The sequence below is a fragment of the Macrobrachium nipponense genome, chromosome 40 (genome assembly GCF_015104395.2).
Source record: "Macrobrachium nipponense isolate FS-2020 chromosome 40, ASM1510439v2, whole genome shotgun sequence".
NCBI lineage: Eukaryota > Metazoa > Arthropoda > Malacostraca > Decapoda > Palaemonidae > Macrobrachium > Macrobrachium nipponense.
In genome coordinates, this window is record NC_061101.1 from 23,575,617 (window position 1) to 23,588,412 (window position 12,796).

Below are 12,796 nucleotides of genomic sequence, written 5' to 3' on the forward strand. Positions count from 1 at the left end.
TGTCTATTGAAGTATTTCAGAGGTCAATGTTATGTAACTCAAAGACATTAATGACCTAAGCTACTTCTACCTCATATAAACATCAATTATCAATGTTATGAAATTCAGAGGGCTTGATTTTTCAAGATCTTTTGTATTCTTAAGAGAGTGAAAGGACAAGCTCTAACATTTGAAATATTTAACGGTCAGGGATTTTGCAAGTTAATCTGAAAATAATACAAAGGTCTAGGTTACAGATTCCCAAAGGCTAATGGCTTAAACCGGTACTGTCACTAACCCTAAATTTCACTGTAAATAATCTGCAAAGCAAAGTTAAATCCAAATCTATTCTAATCTATTTTCTCCTTTTTTTTTTTTTTTTTTGCTCTCTCGCTAATTGGCACTCTAACCACTAGAAGTTTGTTACAATAATAAATAATATAATAATAATTAAAATAATAAAATAATAATAATAATAAAAACAACGCACATAGTAAGAAAAGTGATGGACTGCTAAGGCGGCAGGATGCAACCCGGAACCCCACACAATAAAATAAAAACACCAAGTCGCATAGGATGACTGATAAAAAAAAAAAGTTCGAACCTATCTTATACAGAATCTTTTATTTTCCTTATAATTCGCTTTTCTGGCTCAGCGATGTTGGTCAGCAACTGACCAATATCCATATTGGAAAAGGACAGCGTGGAATGCGGGAAATATGTTTTAAATTGAAAATATTCCACGCTGTCATTTTCCAATGTGAATATTGACCAGTTGCTGACCAGCATCGCTGAACCTGAAAAGAAAAGATCCTGTATGAGATACATTCGCAAAATACAGCCATCCATTTCAACAGAACTTGTTTGAAAGAGGGTCACCTTCCTTAAAATAATAATAATAATATAATTAATAATAATTAATTAATTAATAATAATTAATAATTAATAATTAATAATAATAATAATAATCATAATAATAAATAATAATTAATTAATAATAAAGTTCTTATTATAAAAATGTAGCCATCATTAAAGGATGAAATCATCTCGATGTCACAGTCATATTCAACTGAAAACTATACATATTAAAGTCTAAATCTAATATAGATAAGTTCACTCAAAGCCCGACTCAAAATAAACGCTATGCTGCACTGGATATAGACTTAGACCACTTAAAAAACAAGGTCTCAGTTGTTGTTTGTATAGTGTTTTACGTTGCAGGGAACCAGTGGTTATTCAGCAACGGGACCAACGGCTTTACGTGACTTCCAAACCACGTCGAGAGTGAACTTCTATCACCAGAAATACACATCTCTCACTCCTCAATGGAATGGCCGAGAATCGAACCCGCGACCACCGAGGTGAGAAGCAAACACCAAACCAACCACGCCACTGAGATGCTCCAGTCTCAGTGCTAATTCTAGTAAAATCAAAGTTAATTTAAGATTTGCTACATCACCTTATAAGACACACTGAAGGTAGTCTACAGCATCCATCCTACTCCCGTTTGCACTGACTTCAGCATTTGCTTTTCTTTCATTAATTCTGGTCTTCTGTATTTCCGTATGATGTCTTTTGGAATCCTAAAGGACTGCAATAGAAATTTTGTGGAAGGAAAGTCATCGACTAAGGAGGAGCTGATGATATTTTTAAATGAGTCCGTATCTGGAGGTCTGCGCTCCGTTCTCTAAGTGAGCTCCAGCTTTTCTTAACTTTTATGTATATATCAAATGCAAGATTCTGTCAATGTGATCTAACACTATCCATATCGAAGAGCTCCCTATTATCCATCCGACGAGGAAAACTTCTTCTGGGTCGTTTATAAAAAAAATTAAAAGCCATAACCATAATAAATGAATAATACGAAAATAAATAAACACACACAATAAAATCCTAAGCTACAAAATATGTATCTGTTGTTAATCAAACGCAATGGATCTCAGCCAGGGAAGATCAGCACCCAGTGCATCTCTCCGCTCTGAAGAGGACCTCAAGAGAGTTTAATTAAACTTCCAGTTCCCAGAGAGTATTTTGGCAAGTATTTTAGCACATAATGACCTTTCCGATAACCAACACCCAACTTACATCTTTCCTAAAACATCAATATCAATTCGCCCCTGGAGAAGGCGAAGGAATGACGTGACACACAATCCTTTCAATCTCCGATAATCTCGGACACTTGAGGTGACCATTATAATCTCTCGCAGTCTTGTTTCCTATTCCCATGGGAAACTCGACCGGGCAGAGGTGGTGCGGAACTGCTTAATTCAATTCGGAAGAATTTCTTCTTTGACACATATTCTCTAGAGTACATCAGCGTGGATAATGCGTTCTTTTTATATCCTTAATGCACTTTCTCTCTCTCTCTCTCTCTCTCTCTCTCTCTCTCTCTCTCTCTCTCTCTCTCTCTCTCGATTGTTCGCAAAGTTTAATGCACGAGAGCTTGCAAAAACTCAGTTACGCACACTGAGCTTCATTTGATTTAGTACTTAATGAAGGCTGGAAAAGGCTGGATATATGATGTGAAAGGGCCATTAAGAAAGAAGGAAATAATATCTTAAAATGTCACGGATGCTTATAAGATGGCGCTAAATGGCATCGTCTGTGTCAGGTGTTTCAAGGCACCGCTGGTGAGCCTCTTCAGAGTAGGTGTATGAAGCCGTTAATGTTGTGGAAGTTTTGTACAAAGGGGATGCACAAGTTAGTTTTGTACAAAGGGGATTTACAAGTAAGTTTTGTACAAAGGGGATTCACGAGTTAGTTTTGTACAAAGGGGATTCACAAGTTAGTTTTGTACAAAGGGGATTCACAAGTAAGTTTTGTACAAAGGGGATTCACAAGTTAGTTTTGTACAAAGGGGATTCACAAACGATTCACCAATTAAAACAGAAACCTTGATAAATATCATTAATAACAAACAACAGAAAAGATAAATACAACCTAAACAACATTCATAAATAAAATCATGCTATGTATTCCCGCAAGAAAGGATACTCAATCCCAAAGCTGGGGAGAGTCTTTGCTGTATATAGTGGCTATGGAACTACCCAGTACTAAAGAACAATGGTCATATGGATATTAACCGATGTAAGGCACTTAAACGTAGAATCCGACATGACCCATCCGTTATAAATAACGGCAGATATTCTAGTCACGTAAATAATGCGTCACTGAATGGAAGGGCTTCTGACGTCACAACTACGGATAACTCCAGTTTAAGCGGTTAAATAACAATATTCAGCCTTCATTTTCTGGATCGTCATAGAAGAAGAAGAAGAAGAAGAAGAAGAAGAAGAAGAAGGATAAGAAGAAGAAAAGAAGAAGAAGGAGAAGAAGAAGAAGAAGAAGCATCTTGTAACATTCATAAGAAAAGAGGAAGAGAGAAATAATGACCAGTGTCTACTGCCCTACTTCGTTCGAGTAGCAGCGATCTGTTATTATCATATGCAGCCATGAAATAATCGGAATCCCATCATGTCTGAGGCAAGGATTAACAAAACCATAATGACCCCACTAATTGCATCTGAAATAGATTTAGAGCATCACTGCCTGGTCATTAGGCTCTCTACATGAGTTCTGCACTAATTAAGGAACTGGCGCAGAGAAAATGTATTCAAGTTGTTTACACAAGTGTTCTGAGAGGAAACTGTATCGAAAGTCAATTCATTCCCGTAAAAAATGGGTTTACTACTGCTACTGCTGTTGAGGCTATTTTAGCTATTATAACATTATAATTAAATGGAACACCAGCTTGATTATTATGTTGCGACTGTTCAATCCAAAATGTTCTTTTAAAACAATAAATTTTCGCGCTTCATGTAAGCCAAAAACAGAGGTCATACCCGTAGACTCTCAACCTAACTCGTTCAGTACCATCGTGTCCGACAGCATAAATATAGTAAACCATTACTGATGATCCTTCTACTAACATTAAGGCCAGTGAAAATAACCATTATGTCGAGACCTTGATAGGAAATAAAAATAAAATAAAATAAAATAGAGCAATTAAGGCTTTCTGTAACGCCGAATTTGGAGATGGAATGATGGAATTATATATATAAGTATATATATATATATATATATATATATATATATATATATATATATAATATAGTATGTATATATATATATATATATATATATATATATATATATATATATATAGAGAGAGAGAGAGAGAGGAAAAGAATGGTACACGGTGTGAATCGGAAATGAGATATCATAATTAGAATACTTCTTTCATCGTGCACCACTCAACTCAGCGGTGTTTTCTCCGCTAAGTTGCATCCACACTACAATATCATACGTCATAAAAACCGTGGCGGCAGCTTAGCTCTTGACGTATCCCACCAGGTAGAAAATCAGTCAGCTCCTGAGAATGGATAATCGTATGAAGCACTGAATGAAAAGCTGCTAAAGAGTCATTTAACTTCTTTCCAACCATTTTGTGTCGTCTATGCGATAAGTTACCCGTGCGTTTGTGACGTGTTTTAATATAATTTGGACGCAATCTTGGGACAGTGTTACCAAGGTCCTTGCCGCATAGAATTTATGCTATAAAATCTGATAACTTTTATTTCGTTGCCGTTTTGAGAAAAGCAGTTCAAGCGATGGTGCAGTACATTACTACCCTAATAATACTATTGTCCTTGCATTTGAATATATTTCTATCTATTTGTTAATTTTTTTTCTTTTTTAATAAGTGGGCTCTCTCCTTCCTGTATTTTCATTTACTTCGTCTTACTTCTTCTTAATGAACACCATATTTTGTGGAAGCTTGAAGTTCAAGTTAATGGTCCCTGTCGTCTTGTTCTATACGAATAGATTTCACCTGAATAAAAATAATAGCAATAATAATTCCTTGCCTGATCACGTAAGTGCGTTTTCTGAAATCTGAAGCACTATACCACTTTATTTGTTTATTTATTTTTTTTTTACCGTAATAGGTGTAGAACAGAATCCGGTTGCTATATAAAATAAAAATGAGAAGAGTGAAGCTCAAAGCCCAAGAAACGTGTGATATCAATTTCGTGGAATTTAAAATACGCTTTACATCACGCGGCCTCTTCTGTGTAAATTTCTCTGTAGACGCGTAACTCCGTCGGTAATCACCGTCTGCTATATTCCATCAGGAAGATTGAGATCGATGACAGATCCCCATGCCGCGATCGATACTGGCTGCTACCTAATCAAACAGCATCCCGCCAATGAGTGTTTCTTAGTTCGACGAGATGGGGAAGATTGCAGTTATCAAAGTACGCGCTCTTCTGTCCTACTGCTTTCCGTGACAACCCTAGCGTCACCTTTGTTTTGATTCTGAAACGATTTCTTGGGAAACCCATAGCAAAGTATAGCTTAGCTGGGAGGGATTTTGGATGATTGCTCTTGAAGAAGTTTATTCTCTCTCTCTCTCTCTCTCTCTCTCTCTCTCTCTCTCTTATTACTTTATAGGTCGATAGTACTACTCTCGGCTCACATCCTGGGGCCTTCGTTCGATCATCAATGACGCGCCTGAGGGGAAGACCACTGCTGCCTTCACAGTCCAGCCCACTATACCTCTTGATTCCAGCAACATCTATGTACCTGGCTTTTAGTCAACTGCTGTCGGCTGCAGCTGGGGTGAGAGAGAAGAGGTGAGGGCTGGGAGAGGAAGGGAAGAAAATAAGACCCCAAAAATGACAGGCGCGTGAGATCACAAAATGATTAACAATGGGAGGATCTCGATGAAGCAATTCAAATTCGTCAGAGCGGAACCGTACAGAAGATATAATCTCTCTCTCTCTCTCTCTCTCTCTCTCTCTCTCTCTCCTTCACACACACAAACGCACACACAACTGGAAAATCAACCACATTGTTCGTGAATAAATAATAGAATGGAAAAATAACCCTTGATTCTATCCTACAGGTCTAAGATTGCTTGATAAAAAGTGCTAGAAATATCCCGTTTCTATTCAAAGGAAATTTCATAAAAGTAAGCCATAGATATTCGATGTATGAGGATAACCGATGTGGCCATCTACCAGGTATCGACGGTATTTCGTGTACTTTGCTCTAAAACAATAAAACAGCCTTAGGCTATTCCGATGCTCATGTGTTTGATGTAGACTTACATATCACGCATCAGAACCATGCACCATTGCCACACTGCCACTTAACGGAGATGTCTTGATTACATTATCTTATTTTATATAGATTTTTTATTTCCCCATTATACACATTCTATTGACATTCTCAATAGAATGTCAATAAAGAATTAAGGTAGATAATTTTATAAAACCCATAGGCCGAAGAAAACGATAAAAGGAAATGGAAGTACGAAAAGCGGGACTTGACCGCCGAAGGAAGCGAGAAACGAACAGTTTGAGGGAAAAACGGGAGGAATGAAATTCCAAAGCGGCTTTAATCATTATAAATCCGGGTCGGTTTAAAGCCTAGTTGACCAATTTGATCAAATTGGGCACGACGTCTTAAGGGGGTCCCGCGCCAGAGTTACCATTTGAAACCTTTCCTGTATTCTAAGAGTAACAAATCGCTAATGAAAACATGAAATGAAGAATGAGGAAGTATTATTCCTAATATCATGATGCATACTATATTAACAAAATTTTCACTTGGAAAATCATTTTTATATTAGATATATAAAAAAAAAGTCTTAATTTCCATAATTTTCAAATTGGGCCCCGTAATTCCTAGCACTGGCCCCGTTATATATCACTGTTACTGAACCGAGAAATACTCTGAATTGTAAACATGCGAAAAAGGATCTAAATTTTAGTTCACTGCCTCGAATTGTTTTGATTCAACCGAAATGATGGGAGAGCAGAATGGAGAGAGAGCGCTCGTGCATTTTCCTGATGCGTTTTACGACCCATTCCCAGCTAATCACTAACATTAGCGATTGTTTTATAGTTCAGCGTGGACCTGAATGATAGTTGATCACTGTGATTTGGTTCATTTTTAGTCATCGTTTTATTTCCTGTCATTATATCCTTCGATCATTCCTGCATGCGATGATGAGGCAGCAGTAAAATGATGCTTTTAAAAGAAAACAACTGTGACTGCAAACTGTTTGCAACACGGAAGGTGACTTGTGTGACATTTGAAGAAGACGAGATGGGATGTCTTGCAGACAAAAACATTTCATTATGTTTTCTATCAAGAGGCTTGGCGGCAACAATTCACTTAAGAATTTAAACTGTTAAAATAATATTTTTACGAGATTAAACAATAATTTACGATAGCTCGTGCTAGAGAGAGAAAGGCAAGAGAGAGAGAGAGAGAGAGAGAGAGAGAGAGAGAGAGAGAGAGAGAGAGAGAGAGAGAATGTGCAAACTTAGCAACAGTACACGCAAAATAAATTAATAATTTCGAAGCTACTCACTCGCTCACTTGCTTCACTGAGTCTAGGGCCTCAGTGGAACCCATTCCCATTAGCGTCAGAACGCCCTTTAACTTCGGTCTAATTTGCGTCAATCCGAACATCTCCTGGGAGCTTCATAATTACTTAGTATTTGTTAATTTATTTATTTAAACGGTTAGAAATATTCTGACCTTTCCTCCGACCAATGCACACACACACACACACACAAACAACTACAACGAAAAAGAAATATCTATGGTAGCAAAAAGGTCCCGTCGCTTCAATATGACGAAATGAAGACTCAAGAGATGAGAAGTTTGCTTAGATAGATAATAAGGGCTCCGAGGACTAATCATTCCATGGTTATAAACGGGTTACATACGTACGCCTTGCACGTCCGTTTGCTTTTGGGCTAAAGGAACTAATTGTGGAAGGGGATGAAAATAAATGGCCGAAATTATCCATTATTTGAATTGTATCAAACTCTGCGTGCTCCATTAAGATTCGGTTTCTATCTCTCTCTCATATATATATATATATATATTATATATATATATATATATATATATATATATATATATATATATAGAAAATATATATATTATAGCACAAACACATATGATATATATATATATATATATATATTATATATATATATATAACATATATATATATATATATATATATATATATATATATATATATATATATATATATATATATTTATAGCACAAACACATAGCATATATATATATATATATATATAATATATATATATATATTATATATAGCAGCAACACATATGCATATATATATATATATATATATATATATATATATATATGTATGTATATGTATATATGTATGAATAACGCAGAGTACCCATATACGTAACTATATTTCTTCATGTAACTTCAACCTCAACCACCACCGCTAATCTAAGGTCCGAATATTAGCCTATAATAGATAATGCATCTTGCCACCTCTCTCCTCACTGGCCCGTACAAAGTATACTCAGAATCAATTTGACAACCGAAGTCTGTCACCCGCAAACTATCGTCCCGGCCCTCTCTTACATTACCGCAATTTTCGATGGGTTGGGTATACAGTTTTTTTTCTGTTTTTTTTTTTTTTTTTTTTTGTACATACGTTTGAAACGTTGACATTAAGTTCTGAAAATGTTGCCCACTGTACCTTATTGAATTTTGTCCAAAGGCAGCGAACACCTTTCATTTTGAAGATTCTTTTTTTTTATTATTATCTGTCACTCTATCAGCGTCAATTCCCGATGCGTCGCCACCTCACACATAAAAAAAGGAAGAAAAAAATCAGCGTGGCTTATGGAGTCTGAAATCTCGGAAAATTAAGCGTGGCTGGGTCCCTTGATGGACGGACACGCATTTGTCACACTGGAGGGACTGTTCTGGTCTGAAAGCCACCTGGAGGCCTTCGGGTTCTATTTTTGCGAGGTGTCACCGACTCCATTCGGTTGGCTGTGCCTGGAAGGAATTGTGGCATGTGGAAAAAAAAACACACAAGCACCCAGAAAGACTGTGTGTTTTGGTTCTCATGGAAGGCAGAGCGTTGATGCATGCACTGACTTACTTAGCCGTTCGTGCAATTACCTTAAGGTCCGATTCCAAATTTTGAAAAAAACTGAAAAGCAGATCCCCAGTAAAGGAAACTGAGAAGGGCCAACCCTCTGTGATTGTTTGTTTGTTTGTTTGGAGTTTTAAGTTGCATGGAACCAGTGGTCATTCAGCAACGGGACCAACGGCTTTACGTGACTTCCGAACTACGTCGAGAGTGAACTTCTTTCACCGGAAATACACATCTCCCACACCTCAATGGAATGCCCGAGAATTGAACTCGCGGCCACCGAGATGGCAGGCCAAGACCAAATCGACCACGCCACTGCGAAGCTTCCAACCTCTGTGTGGTTAATTATTAAACCGACAACATAGATGGTTAAGAAAATAAGGGTTTTGTAGCCACAACTACCACGCAATGAAGATGAATCCCAATATACCTTCGGCACGGAACCATTCAAAACATAATTACGAACTTGAATACAAGAAAAATGTTACAAGAAAAATGTTACCAAAGGGAACATTATAAGTTACAAGATACTTGCAGAAATACATCATTACGTCGTATTTATAAAGGATGTATACAAAGCTTTACATTCTACGTAGATGTTTAAAATTCGGGTGGTCCTTCATCCTTCAGACAAATTATAACTACCTGTCTGTCCTCAAAGAGAATCATTCTCTCTCTCTCTCTCTCTCTCTCTCTCTCTCTCTCTCTCTCTCTCTCTCTCTCTCATATTATATCTAAGTGTCCATCTCTCCATCCATCAACTTTTTATTTTTTGGTTATGACTTTCAATATGTTGCTTCCGGAAATTCCTGCTTTCTGTCTTTAGTAAAACAAATGCAACAATGTTGCATCTACAAGTTATTGGCAACGTATCCGGTACCTCCGGCACTTTAAACCTTCGAGGCTGAAGTCTTGAAAGGATAAAATCAAGCCGATACTATCTGATTCTGTAGGGGGTGATGGTGCTGGACCCGCACTCTTTTTCTTGATCTCGGCAGATATTGGCGCCCTTTTAGCGATAGGCGGGAAAGTTAGCGTTAGCCCGGGACGGATCCCTGGATTTTGCATACCTGAGTGGAGTACTGTTTCCACATGGGTATACAGGGCTCTCTCTCTCTCTCTCTCTCTCTCTCTCTCTCTCTCTCTCTATATATATATATATATATATAAATATATATATATATATATAATATATATATATATATATATATATATGTATGGTAACTGAATCACGAAAGTTAGGAACGAGATAAATCCATAAATGAAGATATATGCCACGAAGGAAAAATAAACGAAAGAGGATCTGCAAGATCTTTCGACGTTAAACGTCCTTTACTGAGCAGAGACTGACATACATACGAGAAAAGACAATACAAGAAGATTCGTATAACTGACAGATGGGGAGTATAAAGAGATTAGTACCTAGAATCCGACACACCTGGAAGATAAGAAACCTTCCCAAACAAGCATAAACAATGGGTGCAATTAAAGGTTTAAGACAATCATCTCAGATACAATTTCAAGACAATTAAAGGATTATAGGTGACAGCTATTCAGAACTTGGTAAACAAAACCATATTCACAATACATGTCAGACATACATTACAACCAAAATAATAACTCTAAGGCAACTGATTTTCATTTAAGTCAGTAATTATATCTTTGAGGTCATTCTTAAACATGTTAAAGATACAAGGGTCTAAATGAAAAAGGCCACGACTTACATTGAAATTACAATGAAAAGTAAGTTGTATTAAAGCAGATTCTAAAAGATTTCGTGATAAGACATCTCTTGGCCTTGCAATTACTGAACTATCAGCCCAATTTATTCGGTGGTTGTTTTCACTTAAATGAATGAATATTGCATTAGATTTTTGCCCAGTTTTTACAGAATATTTATGCTGGCTTAGCCTTACTTCTAAGCCTTTGCTAGACTGTCCGAGATAAAATGAGGGACAATCAATACATGGAATTTTATATATTATGTTGTTGCTTTCTATGGGGCCATTTTTTATTATTATACACATAATTAAAGGAGCCCATAAAAACGCCAAATTGGAGAAAGTAAGTACTATATTTCAGAAACTGCTGTCTCTCTCTTCAGCAAGCAGTTTCTGAAAGAGTACTTACTTTCTGTATTTTGGCGTTTTTATGGGCTCCTTTTATTATATATATAATATTATATATATATATATATATATATATATATATATATATATATATATATATATATAATATCACAGGAGCCCATAAAAAACGCCAAATATAGAAAGCATGTACTCTATTTCAGAAACTGCTTGCAGTCTCTCTTTTTATTACGTACCTGAAGAGAGAGCAGTCTCTGAAATATAGTACTTACTTTCTGTATTTTGACGTTTTTTTGACGGGTTCCTTTTATTAGATGGAATTCTGTTGTAACAGAACATTTTTACCTAGTCACACACACACACACACACACACACACACACACACACACACACACATATATATATATATATATATATATATATATATATATATATATATATATAGATATATATATATATATATATATATATATATATATATATATATATATATATATATATATATATATATATATATATGTGTATAATGTTTTTATGTATTTTGACGTTTTCACGGGTTCCTTTTATTAGATGGAATTCTGTTGTAACAGAACATTTTTACCAGTCACACACACACACACACACACACACACACACACATATATATATATATATATATATATATAATATATATATATATATATATATACATTACCGCTACAAACACCGTGTAGACAGCAGTAAGGACTCTGTTTGTTCTGATCGCAGAACATCCACGAAAACCACAAACGATTCCTGAGGGACGCTCACAGGAAGCTGGAGAGAGAGAGGCGTATTATCGCCGACATACGGAAACTCCTCGTCATGTTATTCTCGTATTTGTCTTCTTGCAAATCATTGCTACCAACCACTGTACTTATTTCCCATGTAAATGCTGGGTGTATGTGAATCATTATGACTGAAGTGCGACGAATTCACGTTTCACAGCTTCATTTTTAGTCTTTGAATGACAATGAATGCCAATATTCCTTTGCACACTCACACACATATCTCTATATACATAATGTACGTATATGTATAATACATACACATATATATGTGTGCGTTTGTGATTGAGTGTGCGCGCGCTTTCCCTCATGTGTCTGCAATCCACGACCGAAGGCTAACTATCACGTTTATAAATCACTGTTTAGGTCGAAAGAGATCTCATGGATGTTTCGGTAATTAAAATAAGTATAAATATACGATAATAAACAGATTCAAGAAAAAAAATAAGATGAGTATAAAAAAAAAAAAAAAATGAAAGACGCTACTGAAGAAGGCTGAGATAGACAGATGGGAGTAAATAGTACGAAGTTAAAGCCTGGGAAACTATGAACATGACAGAAGAAGAAGAAGAAGCAGAAAATACAAAGATGAAGAATAATGTCAAGATATAAATTAGAGAAAGAAAATAAACAACAACTGCAAAAACGTACAGTATTCCACCAATGGCCCTAACATCATCATGTCAATGAATGATTGACTTGTGACAACAAATAATTCCGACGACCATCAAGGAAAAAGGTCTTGGGGCGGACGAGACTCAGACACGGATGACTAGGGGGGGTGGGGGACGGGTCGGGATGGGGTAATAATTCACCGAGATTTCGGAAGATTTGTATGGCGCACGCTCCGATAAATATGTCATCTGATGAGTCAGTGATTCTAGGGATGACCATATGTCTCTATATAAATTAATATACATATATGTGTGTGTGTGTGTGTGTGTGTGTATATGTATATATATATA